Source organism: Oncorhynchus keta, chromosome 27 (genome assembly GCF_023373465.1).
Source record: "Oncorhynchus keta strain PuntledgeMale-10-30-2019 chromosome 27, Oket_V2, whole genome shotgun sequence".
Taxonomy (NCBI): Eukaryota; Metazoa; Chordata; class Actinopteri; order Salmoniformes; family Salmonidae; genus Oncorhynchus; species Oncorhynchus keta.
Window position 1 is genome coordinate 9,873,915 of NC_068447.1, and position 19,432 is coordinate 9,893,346.

Below are 19,432 nucleotides of genomic sequence, written 5' to 3' on the forward strand. Positions count from 1 at the left end.
GATTAGCAGTACAGTAGACTATAACATGTCTAGAGGAGTGGAGCAGTACAGTAGACTATAACATGTAGTGGAGCAGTACAGTAGACTATAACATGTCTAGAGGTGAGGAGCAGTACAGTAGACTATAACATGTCAAGAGGAGAGGAGCAGTACAGTAGACTATAACATGTCTAGAGGAGTGGCGCAGTACAGTAGACTATAACATGTCTAGAGGAGAGGAGCAGTACAGTAGACTATAACATGTCTAGAGGAGCAGTACAGTAGACTATAACATGTCTAGAGGAACAGTACAGTAGACCATAACATATCTAGTGGAGCAGTACAGTAGACTATAACATGTCTAGAGGAACAGTACAGTAGACTATAACATGTCTAGTGGAGCAGTACAGTAGACTATAACATGTCTAGAGGAGCAGTACAGTAGACTATAACATGTCTAGTGGAGTAGTACAGCAGACTATAACATGTCTAGAGGAGTGGAGCAGTACAGTAGACTATAACATGTATAGTGGAGCAGTACAGTAGACTATATCATTTCTAGTGGAGCAGTACAGTAGACTATAACATGTCTAGTGGAGCAGTACAGTGGACTATAACATGTCTAGAGGAGCAGTACAGTAGACTATAACATGTCTAGAGGAGCAGTACAGTAGACTATAACATGTCTAGAGGAGCAGTACAGTAGACTATAACATGTCTAGAGGAGCAGTACAGTAGACTATAACATGTCTAGAGGAGAGGAGGAGTACAGTAGACTATAACATATTTAGAGGAGCAGTACAGTAGACTATAACATGTCTAGAGGAGTAGTACAGTAGACTATAACATGTCTAGTGACATCAGAGCAGTACAGTGGACTATAACATGTCTAGAGGAGAGGAGCAGTAGACTATAACATGTCTAGAGGAGAGGAGCAGTACAGTAGACTATAACATGTCTAGAGGAGCAGTACAGTAGACTATAACATGTCTAGTGGAGCAGTACAGTGGACTATAACATGTCTAGAGGAGCAGTACAGTAGACTATAACATGTCTAGAGGAGCAGTACAGTAGACTATGGTAACATCAGTACAGTAGACTATAACATGTCTAAAGAGCAGTACAGTAGACTATAACATGTAACATCAGTACAGTAGACTATAACATGTAACGAGCAGTACAGTAGACTATAACATGTCTAGAGGAGCAGTACAGTAGACTATAACATGTCTAGTGGAGCAGTACAGTAGACTATAACATGTCTAGTGGAACATCAGTACAGTAGACTATAACATGTCTCGTGGACATCAGTACAGTAGACTATAACAGTCTAGTGGAGCAGTACAGTAGACTATAACATGTCTAGAGGAGTAGTACAGTAGACTATCACATGTCTAGAGGTGAGGAGCAGTACAGTAGACTATAACATGTCTAGAGGAGTAGTACAGTACACTATAACATGTCTAGAGGAGCAGTACAGTAGACTATAACATGTCTAGAGGAGAGGAGCAGTACAGTAGACTATAACATGTCAAGAGGAGAGGAGCAGTACAGCAGACTATAACATGTCTAGAGGAGTGGAGCAGTACAGTAGACTATAACATTTCTAGAGGAGAGGAGCAGTAGACTATAACATGTCTAGAGGAGAGGAGCAGTACAGTAGACTATAACATGTCTAGAGGAGTCAGTACAGTAGACTATAACATGTCTAGTGGAGCAGTACAGTGGACTATAACATGTCTAGAGGAGAGGAGCAGTAGACTATAACATGTCTAGAGGAGCAGTACAATAGACTATAACATGTCTAGAGGAGTGGAGCAGTACAGTAGACTATAACATGTCTAGTGGAGCAATACAGTAGACTATAACATGTCTAGTGGAGCTACAGTAGACTATAACATGTCTAGAGGAAGGAGCAGTACAGTAGACTATAACATGTCTAGTGGAGCAGTACAGTAGACTATAACATGTCTAGTGGAGCAGTACAGTAGACTATAACATGTCTAGAGGAGCAGTACAGTAGACTATAACATATCGGTGGAGCAGTACAGTAGACTATAACATGTCTAGAGGAGAGGAGCAGTACAGTAGACTATGACATGTCAAGAGGAGTAGAGCAGTACAGCAGACTATAACATGTCTAGAGGAGAGGAGCAGTACAGTAGACTATAACATGTCAGAGGAGTAGAGCAGTACAGCAGACTATAACATGTCTAGAGGAGAGGAGAGTACAGTAGACTATAACATGTCAGAGGATGGTAACAGTACAGTACAGACTATAACATGTCTAGAGGAGTGGAGCAGTACAGTAGACTATAACATGTCTAGTGCAGCAGTACAGTAGACTATAACATGTCTAGTGGAGCAGTACAGTAGACTATAACATGTCTAGACAACAGTACAGTAGACTATTACATGTCAAGAGGAGCAGTACAGTAGACTAACACTATAACATGTCTAGAGGACAGTAGACTATAACATTTCTAGATAAGGGAACGCAGTACAGTAGACTATAACATGTCTAGTGGAGCAGTACAGTAGACTATAACATGTCTAACATCAGTACAGTAGACTATAACATGTAGAGGTGAGGAGCAGTACAGTAGACTATAACATGTCTAGAGGAGCAGTACAGTAGACTATAACATGTCTAGAGGAGTGGACAGTACAGTAGACTATAACATGTCTATGGAACAAGTACAGTAGACTATAACATGTCTAGGGGAGCAGTACAGTAGACTATAACATGTCTAGAGGTAGAGGAGCAGTACAGTAGACTATAACATGTCTAGAGGAGCAGTACAGTAGACTATAACATGTCTAGAGGAGAGTAGACTATGAGCAGTACAGTAGACTATAACATGTCAAGAGGAGTAGACTAGTAAGCAGACTATAACATGTCTAGAGGAGTGGAGCAGTACAGTAGACTATAACATGTCTAGTGGAGCAGTACAGTAGACTATAACATGTCTAGTGGAGCAGTACAGTAGACTATAACATGTCTAGAGGAACAGTACAGTAGACGATAACATGTCTAGTGGAGCAGTACAGTAGACTATAACATGTTTAGAGGAGAGGAGCAGTAGACTATAACATGTCTAGAGGAGAGGAGCAGTACAGTAGACTATAACATGTCTAGTGGAGCAGTACAGTAGACTATAACATGTCTAGAGGAGCAGTACAGTAGACTATAACATGTCTAGTGGAGCAGTACAGTAGACTATAACATGTCTAGAGGAGTAGTACAGTAGACTATCACATGTCTAGAGGTGAGGAGCAGTACAGTAGACTATAACATGTCTAGATTAGCAGTACAGTAGACTATAACATGTCTAGACTATGGTAACAGAGTGGAGCAGTACAGTAGACTATAACATGTAGTGGAACAGTACAGTAGACTATAACATGTCTAGAGGTGAGGAGCAGTACAGTAGACTATAACATGTCTAGAGGAGCAGTACAGTAGACTATAACATGTCTAGAGGTGAGACATGTACAGTAGACTATAACATGTCAAGAGGAGAGGAGCAGTACAGTAGACTATAACATGTCTAGAGGAGTGGCGCAGTACAGTAGACTATAACATGTCTAGAGGAGAGGAGCAGTACAGTAGACTATAACATGTCTAGAGGAGCAGTACAGTAGACTATAACATGTCTAGAGGAGAGGAGCAGTACAGTAGACTATAACATGTCTAGTGGAGCAGTACAGTAGACTATAACATGTCTAGTGGAGCAGTACAGTAGACTATAACATGTCTAGAGGAGTAGTACAGTAGACTATCACATGTCTAGAGGTGAGGAGCAGTACAGTAGACTATAACATGTCTAGAGGAGCAGTACAGTAGACTATAACATGTCTAGAGGAGTGGAGCAGTACAGTAGACTATAACATGTCTAGTGGAGCAGTACAGTAGACTATAACATGTCTAGTGGAGCAGTACAGTAGACTATAACATGTCTAGAGGAGCAGTACAGTAGACTATAACATGTCAAGTGGAGCAGTACAGTAGACTATAACATGTCTAGAGGAGAGGAGCAGTACAGTAGACTATAACATGTCTAGAGGAACGCAGTACAGTAGACTATAACATATCAAGAGGAGAGGAGCAGTACAGTATACTATAACATGTCTAGTGGAGAGTACAGTAGACTATAACATGTCTAGTGGAGCAGTACAGTAGACTATAACATATCGAGTGGAGCAGTACAGTAGACTATAACATGTAACAGTACAGTAGACTATATCATGTCTAGTGGAGCAGTACAGTAGACTATAACATGTCTAGTGGAGAAGTACAGTGGACTATAACATGTCTAGAGGAGCAGTACAGTAGACTATAACATGTCTAGAGGAGCAGTACAGTAGACTATAACATGTCTCGAGGAGCAGTACAGTAGACTATAACATGTCTAGAGGAGTAGTACAGTAGACTATAACATGTCTAGTGGAGCAATACAGTAGACTATAACATGTCTAGGGGAGCAGTACAGTAGACTATAACATGTCTAGAGGAGAGGAGCAGTACAGTAGACTATAACATGTCTAGAGGAGCAGTACAGTAGACTATAACATGTCTAGAGGAGAGGAGCAGTACAGTAGACTATAACATGTCAAGAGGAGTAGACAGGTAAGCAGACTATAACATGTCTAGAGGATGGAACATCAGTACAGTAGACTATAACATGTCTAGTGGAGCAGTACAGTAGACTATAACATGTTTAGAGGAGAGGACAGTAGACTATAACATGTCTAGTAGACTAGGTAACAGTACAGTAGACTATAACATGTCTAGAGGAGTAGTACAGTGGACTATAACATGTCTAGTGGAGCAGTACAGTAGACTATAACATGTCTAGTGGAGCAGTACAGTAGACTATAACATGTCTAGAGGAGCAGTACAGTAGACTATAACATGTCTAGTGGAGCAGTACAGTAGACTATAACATGTCTAGACAGTAGACTACAGTAGACTATCACATGTCTAGAGGTAACATCAGTACAGTAGACTATAACATGTCTAGATTAGCAGTACAGTAGACTATAACATGTCTAGACGGTGGAGCAGTACAGTAGACTATAACATGTAGTGGAGCAGTACAGTAGACTATAACATGTCTAGAGGTGAGGAGCAGTACAGTAGACTATAACATGTCAAGAGGAGAGGAGCAGTACAGTAGACTATAACATGTCTAACGTGGCAGTACAGTAGACTATAACATGTCTAGAGGAGAGGAGCAGTACAGTAGACTATAACATGTCTAGAGGAGCAGTACAGTAGACTATAACATGTCTAGAGGAACAGTACAGTAGACCATAACATATCTAGTGGAGCAGTACAGTAGACTATAACATGTCTAGAGGAACAGTACAGTAGACTATAACATGTCTAGTGGAGCAGTACAGTAGACTATAACATGTCTAGAGGAGAGTACAGTAGACTATAACATGTCTAGTGGTAACGTCAGTACAGTAGACTATAACATGTCTAGAGGAGTGGAGCAGTACAGTAGACTATAACATGTAACGTGGAGCAGTACAGTAGACTATATCATTTCTAGTGGAGCAGTACAGTAGACTATAACATGTCTAGTGGAGCAGTACAGTGGACTATAACATGTCTAGACAGCAGTACAGTAGACTATAACATGTCTAGAGGAGCAGTACAGTAGACTATAACATGTCTAGAGGAGCAGTACAGTAGACTATAACATGTCTAGAGGAGCAGTACAGTAGACTATAACATGTCTAGAGGAGCAGTACAGTAGACTATAACATGTCTAGAGGAGTAGTACAGTAGACTATAACATGTCTAGTGGAGCAGTACAGTGGACTATAACATGTCTAGAGGAGAGGAGCAGTAGACTATAACATGTCTAGAGGAGAGGAGCAGTACAGTAGACTATAACATGTCTAGAGGAGCAGTACAGTAGACTATAACATGTCTAGTGGAGCAGTACAGTGGACTATAACACGTCTAGAGGAGCAGTACAGTAGACTATAACATGTCTAGTGGAGCAGTACAGTAGACTATAACATGTCTCGTGGAGTGGAGCAGTACAGTAGACTATAACATGTCTAGTGGAGCAGTACAGTGGACTATAACACGTCTAGAGGAGCAGTACAGTAGACTATAACATGTCTCGAGTAGCAGTACAGTAGACTATAACATGTCTAGAAGAGCAGTACAGTAGACTATAACATGTCTAGAGGAGCAGTACAGTAGACTATAACATGTCTAGTGGAGCAGTACAGTAGACTATAACATGTCTAGAGGAGCAGTACAGTAGACTATAACATGTCTAGTGGAGCAGTACAGTAGACTATAACATGTCTAGTGGAGCAGTACAGTAGACTATAACATGTCTCGTGGAGTGGAGCAGTACAGTAGACTATAACATGTCTAGTGGAGCAGTACAGTAGACTATAACATGTCTAGTAGACTAGTACAGTAGACTATCACATGTCTAGAGGTGAGGAGCAGTACAGTAGACTATAACATGTCTAGAGGAGTAGTACAGTACACTATAACATGTCTAGAGGAGCAGTACAGTAGACTATAACATGTCTAGAGGAGAGGAGCAGTACAGTAGACTATAACATGTCAAGAGGAGAGGAGCAGTACAGCAGACTATAACATGTCTAGAGGAGTGGAGCAGTACAGTAGACTATAACATTTCTAGAGGAGAGGAGCAGTAGACTATAACATGTCTAGAGGAGAGGAGCAGTACAGTAGACTATAACATGTCTAGAGGAGTAGTACAGTAGACTATAACATGTCTAGTGGAGCAGTACAGTGGACTATAACATGTCTAGAGGAGAGGAGCAGTAGACTATAACATGTCTAGAGGAGCAGTACAATAGACTATAACATGTCTAGAGGAGTGGAGCAGTACAGTAGACTATAACATGTCTAGTGGAGCAATACAGTAGACTATAACATGTCTAGTGGAGCAGTACAGTAGACTATAACATGTCTAGAGGCGAGGAGCAGTACAGTAGACTATAACATGTCTAGTGGAGCAGTACAGTAGACTATAACATGTCTAGTGGAGCAGTACAGTAGACTATAACATGTCTAGAGGAGCAGTACAGTAGACTATAACATATCGAGTGGAGCAGTACAGTAGACTATAACATGTCTAGAGGAGAGGAGCAGTACAGTAGACTATGACATGTCAAGAGGAGAGGAGCAGTACAGCAGACTATAACATGTCTAGAGGAGAGGAGCAGTACAGTAGACTATAACATGTCTAGAGGAGCAGTACAGTAGACTATAACATGTCAAGAGGAGAGGAGCAGTACAGCAGACTATAACATGTCTAGAGGAGTGGAGCAGTACAGTAGACTATAACATGTCTAGTGGAGCAGTACAGTAGACTATAACATGTCTAGTGGAGCAGTACAGTAGACTATAACATGTCTAGAGGAACAGTACAGTAGAGGATAACATGTCTAGTGGAGCAGTACAGTAGACTATTACATGTCAAGAGGAGCAGTACAGTAGACTAACACTATAACATGTCTAGAGGAGAGGAGCAGTAGACTATAACATTTCTAGATAAGAGGAGCAGTACAGTAGACTATAACATGTCTAGTGGAGCAGTACAGTAGACTATAACATGTCTAGAGGAGTAGTACAGTAGACTATAACATGTCTAGAGGTGAGGAGCAGTACAGTAGACTATAACATGTCTAGAGGAGCAGTACAATAGACTATAACATGTCTAGAGGAGTGGAGCAGTACAGTAGACTATAACATGTCTAGTGGAGCAATACAGTAGACTATAACATGTCTAGGGGAGCAGTACAGTAGACTATAACATGTCTAGAGGTGAGGAGCAGTACAGCAGACTATAACATGTCTAGTGGAGCAGTACAGTAGACTATAACATGTCTAGTGGAGCAGTACAGTAGACTATAACATGTCTAGAGGAGCAGTACAGTAGACTATAACATGTCTAGAGGAGCAGTACAGTAGACTATAACATGTCTAGAGGAGCAGTACAGTAGACTATAACATGTCTAGAGGAGAGTAGACAGGTAGACTATAACATGTCAAGAGACTATGCAGTACAGCAGACTATAACATGTCTAGAGGAGTGGAGCAGTACAGTAGACTATAACATGTCTAGTGGAGCAGTACAGTAGACTATAACATGTCTAGTGGAGCAGTACAGTAGACTATAACATGTCTAGAGGAACAGTACAGTAGACTAACATGTCTAGTGGAGCAGTACAGTAGACTATAACATGTTTAGAGGAGTACAGTAGACTATAACATGTCTAGAGGAGAGGAGCAGTACAGTAGACTATAACATGTCTAGTGGAGCAGTACAGTAGACTATAACATGTCTAGAGGAGCAGTACAGTAGACTATAACATGTCTAGTGGAGCAGTACAGTAGACTATAACATGTCTAGAGGAGTCGTACAGTAGACTATCACATGTCTAGAGGTGAGGAGCAGTACAGTAGACTATAACATGTCTAGATTAGCAGTACAGTAGACTATAACATGTCTAGAGGAGTGGAGCAGTACAGTAGACTATAACATGTAGTGGAGCAGTACAGTAGACTATAACATGTCTAGAGGTGAGGAGCAGTACAGTAGACTATAACATGTCTAGAGGAGTGGCGCAGTACAGTAGACTATAACATGTCTAGAGGAGAGGAGCAGTACAGTAGACTATAACATGTCTAGTGGAGCAGTACAGTAGACTATAACATGTCTAGTGGAGCAGTACAGTAGACTATAACATGTCTAGAGGAACAGTACAGTAGACCATAACATATCTAGTGGAGCAGTACAGTAGACTATAACATGTCTAGAGGAACAGTACAGTAGACTATAACATGTCTAGTGGAGCAGTACAGTAGACTATAACATGTCTAGAGGAGCAGTACAGTAGACTATAACGTGTCTAGTGGACAGTAGACTATAACATGTCTAGAGGAGTGGAGCAGTACAGTAGACTATAACATGTATAGTGGAGCAGTACAGTAGACTATATCATTTCTAGTGGAGCAGTACAGTAGACTATAACATGTCTAGTGGAGCAGTACAGTGGACTATAACATGTCTAGAGGAGCAGTACAGTAGACTATAACATGTCTAGAGGAGCAGTACAGTAGACTATAACATGTCTAGAGGAGCAGTACAGTAGACTATAACATGTCTAGAGGAGCAGTACAGTAGACTATAACATGTCTAGAGGAGCAGTACAGTAGACTAAAACATGTCTAGAGGAGTGGAGGAGTACAGTAGACTATAACATATTTAGAGGAGCAGTACAGTAGACTATAACATGTCTAGAGGAGTAGTACAGTAGACTATAACATGTCTAGTGGAGCAGTACAGTGGACTATAACATGTCTAGAGGAGAGGAGCAGTAGACTATAACATGTCTAGAGGAGAGGAGCAGTACAGTAGACTATAACATGTCTAGAGGAGCAGTACAGTAGACTATAACATGTCTAGTGGAGCAGTACAGTGGACTATAACATGTCTAGAGGAGCAGTACAGTAGACTATAACATGTCTAGTGGAGCAGTACAGTAGACTATAACATGTCTAGAGGAGCAGTACAGTAGACTATAACATGTCTAGTGGAGCAGTACAGTAGACTATAACATGTCTCGTGGAGTGGAGCAGTACAGTAGACTATAACATGTCTAGTGGAGCAGTACAGTAGACTATAACATGTCTAGAGGAGTAGTACAGTAGACTATCACATGTCTAGAGGTGAGGAGCAGTACAGTAGACTATAACATGTCTAGAGGAGTAGTACAGTACACTATAACATGTCTAGAGGAGCAGTACAGTAGACTATAACATGTCTAGAGGAGAGGAGCAGTACAGTAGACTATAACATGTCAAGAGGAGAGGAGCAGTACAGCAGACTATAACATGTCTAGAGGAGTGGAGCAGTACAGTAGACTATAACATTTCTAGAGGAGAGGAGCAGTAGGCTATAACATGTCTAGAGGAGAGGAGCAGTACAGTAGACTATAACATGTCTAGAGGAGTAGTACAGTAGACTATAACATGTCTAGTGGAGCAGTACAGTGGACTATAACATGTCTAGAGGAGAGGAGCAGTAGACTATAACATGTCTAGAGGAGCAGTACAATAGACTATAACATGTCTAGAGGAGTGGAGCAGTACAGTAGACTATAACATGTCTAGTGGAGCAATACAGTAGACTATAACATGTCTAGTGGAGCAGTACAGTAGACTATAACATGTCTAGAGGAGAGGAGCAGTACAGTAGACTATAACATGTCTAGTGGAGCAGTACAGTAGACTATAACATGTCTAGTGGAGCAGTACAGTAGACTATAACATGTCTAGAGGAGCAGTACAGTAGACTATAACATATCGAGTGGAGCAGTACAGTAGACTATAACATGTCTAGAGGAGAGGAGCAGTACAGTAGACTATGCCATGTCAAGAGGAGAGGAGCAGTACAGCAGACTATAACATGTCTAGAGGAGAGGAGCAGTACAGTAGACTATAACATGTCTAGAGGAGCAGTACAGTAGACTATAACATGTCTAGAGGAGAGGAGCAGTACAGTAGACTATAACATGTCAAGAGGAGAGGAGCAGTACAGCAGACTATAACATGTCTAGAGGAGTGGAGCAGTACAGTAGACTATAACATGTCTAGTGGAGCAGTACAGTAGACTATAACATGTCTAGTGGAGCAGTACAGTAGACTATAACATGTCTAGAGGAACAGTACAGTAGACGATAACATGTCTAGTGGAGCAGTACAGTAGACTATTACATGTCAAGAGGAGCAGTACAGTAGACTAACACTATAACATGTCTAGAGGAGAGGAGCAGTAGATTATAACATTTCTAGATAAGAGGAGCAGTACAGTAGACTATAACACGTCTAGTGGAGCAGTAGAGTAGACTATAACATGTCTAGAGGAACAGTACAGTAGACCATAACATATCTAGTGGAGCAGTACAGTAGACTATAACATGTCTAGAGGAACAGTACAGTAGACTATAACATGTCTAGTGGAGCAGTACAGTAGACTATAACATGTCTAGAGGAGTGGAGCAGTACAGTAGACTATAACATGTATAGTGGAGCAGTACAGTAGACTATATAATTTCTAGTGGAGCAGTACAGTAGACTATAACATGTCTAGTGGAGCAGTACAGTGGACTATAACATGTCTAGAGGAGCAGTACAGTAGACTATAACATGTCTAGAGGAGCAGTACAGTAGACTATAACATGTCTAGAGGAGCAGTACAGTAGACTATAACATGTCTAGAGGAGTAGTACAGTAGACTATAACATGTCTAGAGGAGTAGTACAGTAGACTATAACATGTCTAGAGGAGCAGTACAGTAGACTATAACATGTCTAGAGGAGAGGAGCAGTACAGTAGACTATAACATGTCAAGAGGAGAGGAGCAGTACAGTAGACTATAACATGTCTAGAGGAGTGGAGCAGTACAGTAGACTATAACATGTCTAGTGGAGCAGTACAGTAGACTATAACATGTCTAGATGAACAGTACAGTAGACTATAACATGTCTAGAGGAGCAGTACAGTAGACTATAACATATCTAGTGGAGCAGTACAGTAGACTATAACATGTCTAGTGGAGCAGTACAGTAGACTATAACATGTCTAGAGGAGAGGAGCAGTACAGTAGACTATAACATGTCTAGAGGAGCAGTACAGTAGACTATAACATGTCTAGAGGAGCAGTACAGTAGACTATAACATGTCTAGAGGAGCAGTACAGTAGTCTATAACATGTCTAGAGGAGTGGAGCAGTACAGTGACTATAACATGTCTAGAGGAGTGGAGCAGTACAGTAGACTATAACATGTCTAGAGGAGCAGTACAGTAGACTATAACATGTCTCGAGGAGCAGTACAGTAGACTATAACATGTCTAGAGGAGCAGTACAGTAGACTATAACATGTCTAGAGGAGTGGAGCAGTACAGTAGACTATAACATGTCTAGAGGAGTGGAGCAGTACAGTAGACTATAACATGTCTAGAGGAGCAGTACAGTAGACTATAACATGTCTAGAGGAGTGGAGCAGTACAGTAGACTATAACATGTCTAGTGGAGCAGTACAGTAGACTATAACATGTCTAGAGGAGCAGTACAGTAGACTATACCATGTCTAGTGGAGCAGTACAGTAGACTATAACATGTCTAGATGAACAGTACAGTAGACTATAACATGTCTAGAGGAGCAGTACAGTAGACTATAACATATCTAGTGGAGCAGTACAGTAGACTATAACATGTCTAGTGGAGCAGTACAGTAGACTATAACATGTCTAGAGGAGAGGAGCAGTACAGTAGACTATAACATGTCTAGAGGAGCAGTACAGTAGACTATAACATGTCTAGAGGAGCAGTACAGTAGACTATAACATGTCTAGAGGAGCAGTACAGTAGTCTATAACATGTCTAGAGGAGTGGAGCAGTACAGTGACTATAACATGTCTAGAGGAGTGGAGCAGTACAGTAGACTATAACATGTCTAGAGGAGCAGTACAGTAGACTATAACATGTCTCGAGGAGCAGTACAGTAGACTATAACATGTCTAGAGGAGCAGTACAGTAGACTATAACATGTCTAGAGGAGTGGAGCAGTACAGTAGACTATAACATGTCTAGAGGAGTGGAGCAGTACAGTAGACTATAACATGTCTAGAGGAGCAGTACAGTAGACTATAACATGTCTAGAGGAGTGGAGCAGTACAGTAGACTATAACATGTCTAGTGGAGCAGTACAGTAGACTATAACATGTCTAGAGGAGCAGTACAGTAGACTATACCATGTCTAGTGGAGCAGTACAGTAGACTATAACATGTCTAGTGGAGCAGTACAGTAGACTATAACATGTCTAGAGGAGCAGTACATTAGACAATAACATGTCTAGAGAAGCAGTACAATAGACTATAACATGTCTAGAGGAGCAGTACAGTAGACTATAACATGTCTAGAGGAGAGGAGCAGTACAGTAGACTATAACATGTCTAGTGGAGCAGTACAGTAGACTATAACATGTCTAGAGGAGCAGTACATTAGACAATAACATGTCTAGAGAAGCAGTACAATAGACTATAACATGTCTAGAGGAGCAGTACAGTAGACTATAACATGTCTAGAGGAGAGGAGCAGTACAGTAGACTATAACATGTCTAGTGGAGCAGTACAGTAGACTATAACATGTCTAGAGGAGTAGTACAGTATCTTCTGTGAGGATCAATGCTGTTGACTATTCCATGGACATTTTTATTTAATATAACATAAACCATTTGTTTTAACTTAGGCCTTCTTCTCTATTTAATTATCTGTTGTACTTGTCTCTGCGTAATTCCCAATAGAAGGGGAGGGTGAGAGGGTGTGTCAACACACTCTAAACACAGTGAAGCATTTTTTGATCTGAGCTGTTCTCAGAAGCAGCATGTCAGGATACGTTGTCTCTTAACTGTCCCAAATGTTGCAGCAAAGCAAGAGAAGACCTGTCTGTCCAACGGTCTGCCTTTCCCTGCTCACAGAGTGTTGCTTAACAGGCTCTCAGTTCAAACTGTGACATACACACATATTACATACATGTACATTGTAGATTGATCGAGGTCCATTTTCAGTTATCAATAATCTACTCTCCCCTCTTTTTTTAAAAGAGTTCACAGATCAATAGACCTAAATTACTCATATCCAAATCTATATATCTGTATCTGTCCTAGTGCTCTAAATGTATATACAGCTTTTCTAGTTTTTCTGTTTAGCTGTATAGCTGTGTATCTGTGTAGCTTTGTATCTGTGTAGCTGTGTAGCTTTTCTAGCTGTATAGCTGTGTAGCTGTGCAGCTGTGTAGCTGTGTAGCTTTTCTAGCTGTATAGCTGTTTTGCTGTGTTGCTGTTTTGCTGTGTAGCTGTGTGGCTGTGTTGCTGTGTTGCTGTATACCTGTGTAGCTGTATACCCTGTGTAGCTGTATACCTGTGTTGCTGTATAGCCTTTCTAGTTGTGTAGCTGTGTTGCTGTGTAGCTGTGTAGCTGTGTAGCTGTGTAGCTGTGTTGCTGTATACCTGTGTAGCTGTGTAGCTGTGTAGCTGTATACCTGTGTAGCTGTATACCTGTGTAGCTGTGTACCTGTGTCGCTGTGTAGCTGTGTAGCTGTATACCTGTGTAGCTGTGTAGCTGTGCACCTGTGTAGCTGTATACCTGTGTAGCTGTGTAGCTGTATATCTGTGTAGCTGTGTACAAGTGTACCTGTGTAGCTGTGTAGCTGTATACCTGTGTAGCTGTATACCTGTGTAGCTGTGTAGCTGTCTACCTGTGTAGCTGTGTAGCTGTATACCTGTGTAGCTGTGTAGCTGTGTAGCTGTATACCTGTGTTGCTGTGTTGCTGTATACCTGTGTAGCTGTGTAGCTGTATACCTGTGTAGCTGTATACCTGTGTAGCTGTGTACCTGTGTCGCTCTGTAGCTGTGTAGCTGTATACCTGTGTAGCTGTGTAGCTGTGCACCTGTGTAGCTGTATACCTGTGTAGCTGTGTAGCTGTATACCTGTGTAGCTGTGTACCTGTGTACCTGTGTAGCTGTGTAGCTGTATACCTGTGTAGCTGTATACCTGTGTAGCTGTGTAGCTGTCTACCTGTGTAGCTGTGTAGCTGTGTACCTGTGTAGCTGTATACCTGTGTAGCTGTGTAGCTGTATACCTGTGTAGCTGTGTAGCTGTGTAGCTGTGTACCTGTGTAGCTGTATACCTGTGTAGCTGTGTAGCTATATACCTGTGTAGCTGTGTAGCTGTACACCTGTGTAGCTGTGTAGCTGTGTACCTGTGTAGCTGTATACCTGTGTAGCTGTGTAGCTGTGCACCTGTGTAGCTGTATACCTGTGTAGCTGTATACCTGTGTAGCTGTGTAACTGTGTACCTGTGTAGCTGTGTAGCTGTATACCTGTGTAGCTGTATACCTGTGTAGCTGTGTAGCTGTATACCTGTGTAGCTGTGTAGCTGTGTAGCTGTGTAGCTGTATACCTGTGTAGCTGTGTAGCTGTGTAGCTGTATACCTGTGTAGCTGTGTAGCTGTGTAGCTGTGTAGCTGTGTACCTGTGTAGCTGTATACCTGTGTAGCTGTGTAGCTGTGTACCTGTGTAGCTGTATACCTGTGTAGCTGTGTAGATATATACCTGTGTAGCTGTGTAGCTGTGTACCTTTGTAGCTGTGTAGCTGTGTAGCTGTATACCTGTGTAGCTGTGTAGCTGTATACCTGTGTAACTGTATACCTGTGTAACTGTGTAGCTGTGTAGCTGTGTACCTGTGTAGCTGTATACCTGTGTAGCTGTATACCTGTGTAGCTGTATACCTGTGTAGCTGTGTAGCTGTGTAGCTGTATACCTGTGTAGCTGTGTACCTGTGTAGCTGTGTAGCTGTGTAGCTGTGTAGTTGTGTACCTGTGTACCTATGTACCTGTGTAGCTGTGTAGCTGTGTAGCTGTGTAGCTGTGTAGCTGTATACCTGTGTAGCTGTATACCTGTGCAGCTGTGTAGCTGTGTAGCTGTGTACCTGTGTAGCTGTGTAGCTGTATACCTGTGTAGCTGTATACCTGTGTAGCTGTGTAGCTGTATACCTGTGTAGCTGTGTACCTGTGTAGCTGTGTAGCTGTGTAGCTGTATACATGTGTAGCTGTGTAGCTGTGTAGCTGTGTAGGTGTGTACCTGTGTACCTATGTACCTGTGTAGCTGTGTAGCTGTGTAGCTGTGTAGCTGTGTAGCTGTATACCTGTGTAGCTGTGTACCTGTGTAGCTGTGTAGCTGTATACCTGTGTAGCTGTGTAGCTGTATACCTGTGTAGCTGTGTAGCTGTATACCTGTGTAGCTGTGTAGCTGTATACCTGTGTAGCTGTGTAGCTGTATACCTGTGTAGCTGTGTAGCTGTGTAGCTGTATACCTGTGTAGCTGTGTAGCTGTGTACCTGTGTAGCTGTATACCTGTGTAGCTGTGTAGCTGTATACCTGTGTAGCTGTATACCTGTGTAGCTGTGTAGCTGTGTAGCTGTATACCTGTGTAGCTGTGTACCTGTGTAGCTGTGTAGCTGTGTAGCTGTGTAGCTGTATACCTGTGTAGCTGTGTAGCTGTGTAGCTGTGTACCTGTGTAGCTGTGTAGCTGTATACCTGTGTAGCTGTGTAGCTGTGCACCTGTGTAGCTGTATACCTGTGTAGCTGTATACCTGTGTAGCTGTGTAACTGTGTACCTGTGTAGCTGTGTAGCTGTATACCTGTGTAGCTGTATACCTGTGTAGCTGTGTAGCTGTATACCTGTGTAGCTGTGTAGCTGTGTAGCTGTGTAGCTGTATACCTGTGTAGCTGTGTAGCTGTGTAGCTGTATACCTGTGTAGCTGTGTAGCTGTGTAGCTGTGTAGCTGTGTACCTGTGTAGCTGTATACCTGTGTAGCTGTGTAGCTGTGTACCTGTGTAGCTGTATACCTGTGTAGCTGTGTAGATATATACCTGTGTAGCTGTGTAGCTGTGTACCTTTGTAGCTGTGTAGCTGTGTAGCTGTATACCTGTGTAGCTGTGTAGCTGTATACCTGTGTAACTGTATACCTGTGTAACTGTGTAGCTGTGTAGCTGTGTACCTGTGTAGCTGTATACCTGTGTAGCTGTATACCTGTGTAGCTGTATACCTGTGTAGCTGTGTAGCTGTGTAGCTGTATACCTGTGTAGCTGTGTACCTGTGTAGCTGTGTAGCTGTGTAGCTGTGTAGCTGTGTACCTGTGTACCTGTGTACCTGTGTAGCTGTGTAGCTGTGTAGCTGTGTAGCTGTGTAGCTGTATACCTGTGTAGCTGTATACCTGTGCAGCTGTGTAGCTGTGTAGCTGTGTACCTGTGTAGCTGTGTAGCTGTATACCTGTGTAGCTGTATACCTGTGTAGCTGTGTAGCTGTATACCTGTGTAGCTGTGTACCTGTGTAGCTGTGTAGCTGTGTAGCTGTATACATGTGTAGCTGTGTAGCTGTGTAGCTGTGTAGGTGTGTACCTGTGTACCTATGTACCTGTGTAGCTGTGTAGCTGTGTAGCTGTGTAGCTGTGTAGCTGTATACCTGTGTAGCTGTGTACCTGTGTAGCTGTGTAGCTGTATACCTGTGTAGCTGTGTAGCTGTATACCTGTGTAGCTGTGTAGCTGTATACCTGTGTAGCTGTGTAGCTGTATACCTGTGTAGCTGTGTAGCTGTATACCTGTGTAGCTGTGTACCTGTGTAGCTGTATACCTGTGTAGCTGTGTAGCTGTGTACCTGTGTAGCTGTATACCTGTGTAGCTGTGTAGCTGTATACCTGTGTAGCTGTATACCTGTGTAGCTGTGTAGCTGTGTAGCTGTATACCTGTGTAGCTGTGTACCTGTGTAGCTGTGTAGCTGTGTAGCTGTGTAGCTGTATACCTGTGTAGCTGTGTAGCTGTGTAGCTGTGTACCTGTGTAGCTGTGTAGCTGTATACCTGTGTAGCTGTGTAGCTGTATACCTGTGTAGCTGTGTAGCTGTATACCTGTGTAGCTGTGTACCTGTGTAGCTGTGTAGCTGTATACCTGTGTAGCTGTGTAGCTGTGTACCTGTGTAGCTGTGTAGCTGTATACCTGTGTAGCTGTGTAGCTCTGCACTGCATAACTATGTTTGAACAAGAAAGGAGGAGATGCAGAGCTCAACACACTGAGAACAGGAAAGGCTGTCGTATGAAAGGATACAGGGAGGTGGCTGAAGTATCTGTTGCACACATTTAAAATCACAGTCTTGTGCACGCTGTGTGAATAAAGCCTGATCCGTCACAGAATTGGAACATATTTTCCCGAAATTAGACAATGACAGACAGACACTCATGCATGCAACGACAGCAAGTGACAAGGCTACATTTTCTATAGAAATAGACATATTTCAGTTATAATGTTCCTGACGTAAAAAAAAAAGAAAAAAAAAAGAGGGAAATCCAGGAATCGAAAAACAACTGATTGGACATCCCGCCATTTTTTTTGGGGGGGGTAAACAGTTAGGGGATAGGGAAGAGAAGTTGAACTACTCCTATATGTATCGACAGAGTTATCGATGTAAAGGACTGCCCTCCGTTAGCTCAACATGATCGTTTTTTCAACAAGTTTTATCCACACATAAAAAAATGGATCCCAGATTGCCACCTTTAATCCTACAATCCTGTACAACACAGTGTTGGGAAATAGACATAGGACCCAACAGTAGGTTATTGTCACAACATGTTAAATATCTGTGCTCTGAGAAAATACACAGGCTACAGTAACAAACTGTTCCTTTCCTGTTCTGTCACCTCCTCTGCCCCCAAATCAACACACGGATTTATATCACCGTTAATCCACAAACCATTAACCCGTCAAATTCAATGTGAACAAATGCACACTTCACTATACTGTTTTTGTTATTCAAAACAATCATGTGGTTCAATCAATGATCATACAAGACGCTGTTAGGAAGAAGATAACATTAACCATAAATATATATATATATAACTGTAAATAACGCATTTGAATATCATCCTGTCCTTCATTATACAGATGAATCCTCATTTCCATCCATTGTCTATGTATTCCCTGTTCTAACGAGGATTCAATGAGAAGGACGCATAAGGAAACAGTCCTTTCCTGTATGCTAATGAATAGACTCTCCTGCCCAGCATGCCTCCTGGCACCGGCCCACCCAGCAACCCGTCCCAAACTTTACAGGCCCCAGCTCCCCACCACACACTGTCAACAGGCACACTCACCTTTTTTCCAGGTCCCCAATGAGGACCCGTCACTCTGTCTGTCTGTCCTTCTGTCTGTCAATCCCTTGCAGTCTAGTCTGTCCCTCTGTCTGTCAATCCCTTGCAGTCTAGTCTGTCTCTTCTCCTCCTTAGCTCTGGAGAGCTGGTTGGTCAGTGCCAGAGATAGAGATGGATAAGGTAACAGAGAGAGAGAGAGAGAGAGAGAGAGAGAGAGAGAGAGAGAGAGAGAGAGAGAGAGAGAGAGAGAGAGAGAGAGAGAGAGAGAGGAAATACACACAAGGGAAAGCCACCCCCCCCCCCCATCTCCACCCCAGGGGAAACAGGTCTGAGCGGTGCTAGAGAACACAAACACGGATGCCCAGGCCAGTTCTCCCTTGATATTCCGGTTCTGCAGAAATCCAGCAAAAACCGGACCATCCAGATTTATTAACCTTTAGAGAGCAGACAGAAGCCATAGGATAACTCAAACACAACATGAACTTTTCACTCTTACGTTTCAGAACTAAAAAGAGGCAGAGATAAAACAAAAATGAAATAAAAAACAACACAAAATGACATGAATTCAGGGTCTATAAACATTGAGTTATAATTGAGTAACTATAGAATATAATAAATAATGATTTGTGTTACATGAAGTACTCTCACAATTTGAGAGGATTAGCAAACTTGCT

General features: G+C 42.1%; 1 protein-coding gene across 1 annotated transcript in view; it reads right to left on the minus strand.

The window, feature by feature from the left end:
- Positions 1 to 18,998, minus strand: part of LOC118376472 (uncharacterized) — a 36,621-nt gene extending 17,623 nt beyond the window's left edge. Inside the window, exon 1 of the mRNA XM_052481605.1 lies at positions 18,762 to 18,998. The gene's annotated coding sequence lies outside the window, so the exon portion shown is untranslated. The remainder of the gene's footprint in view (positions 1 to 18,761) is intronic.
- Positions 18,999 to 19,432: the final 434 nt, after the last annotated feature.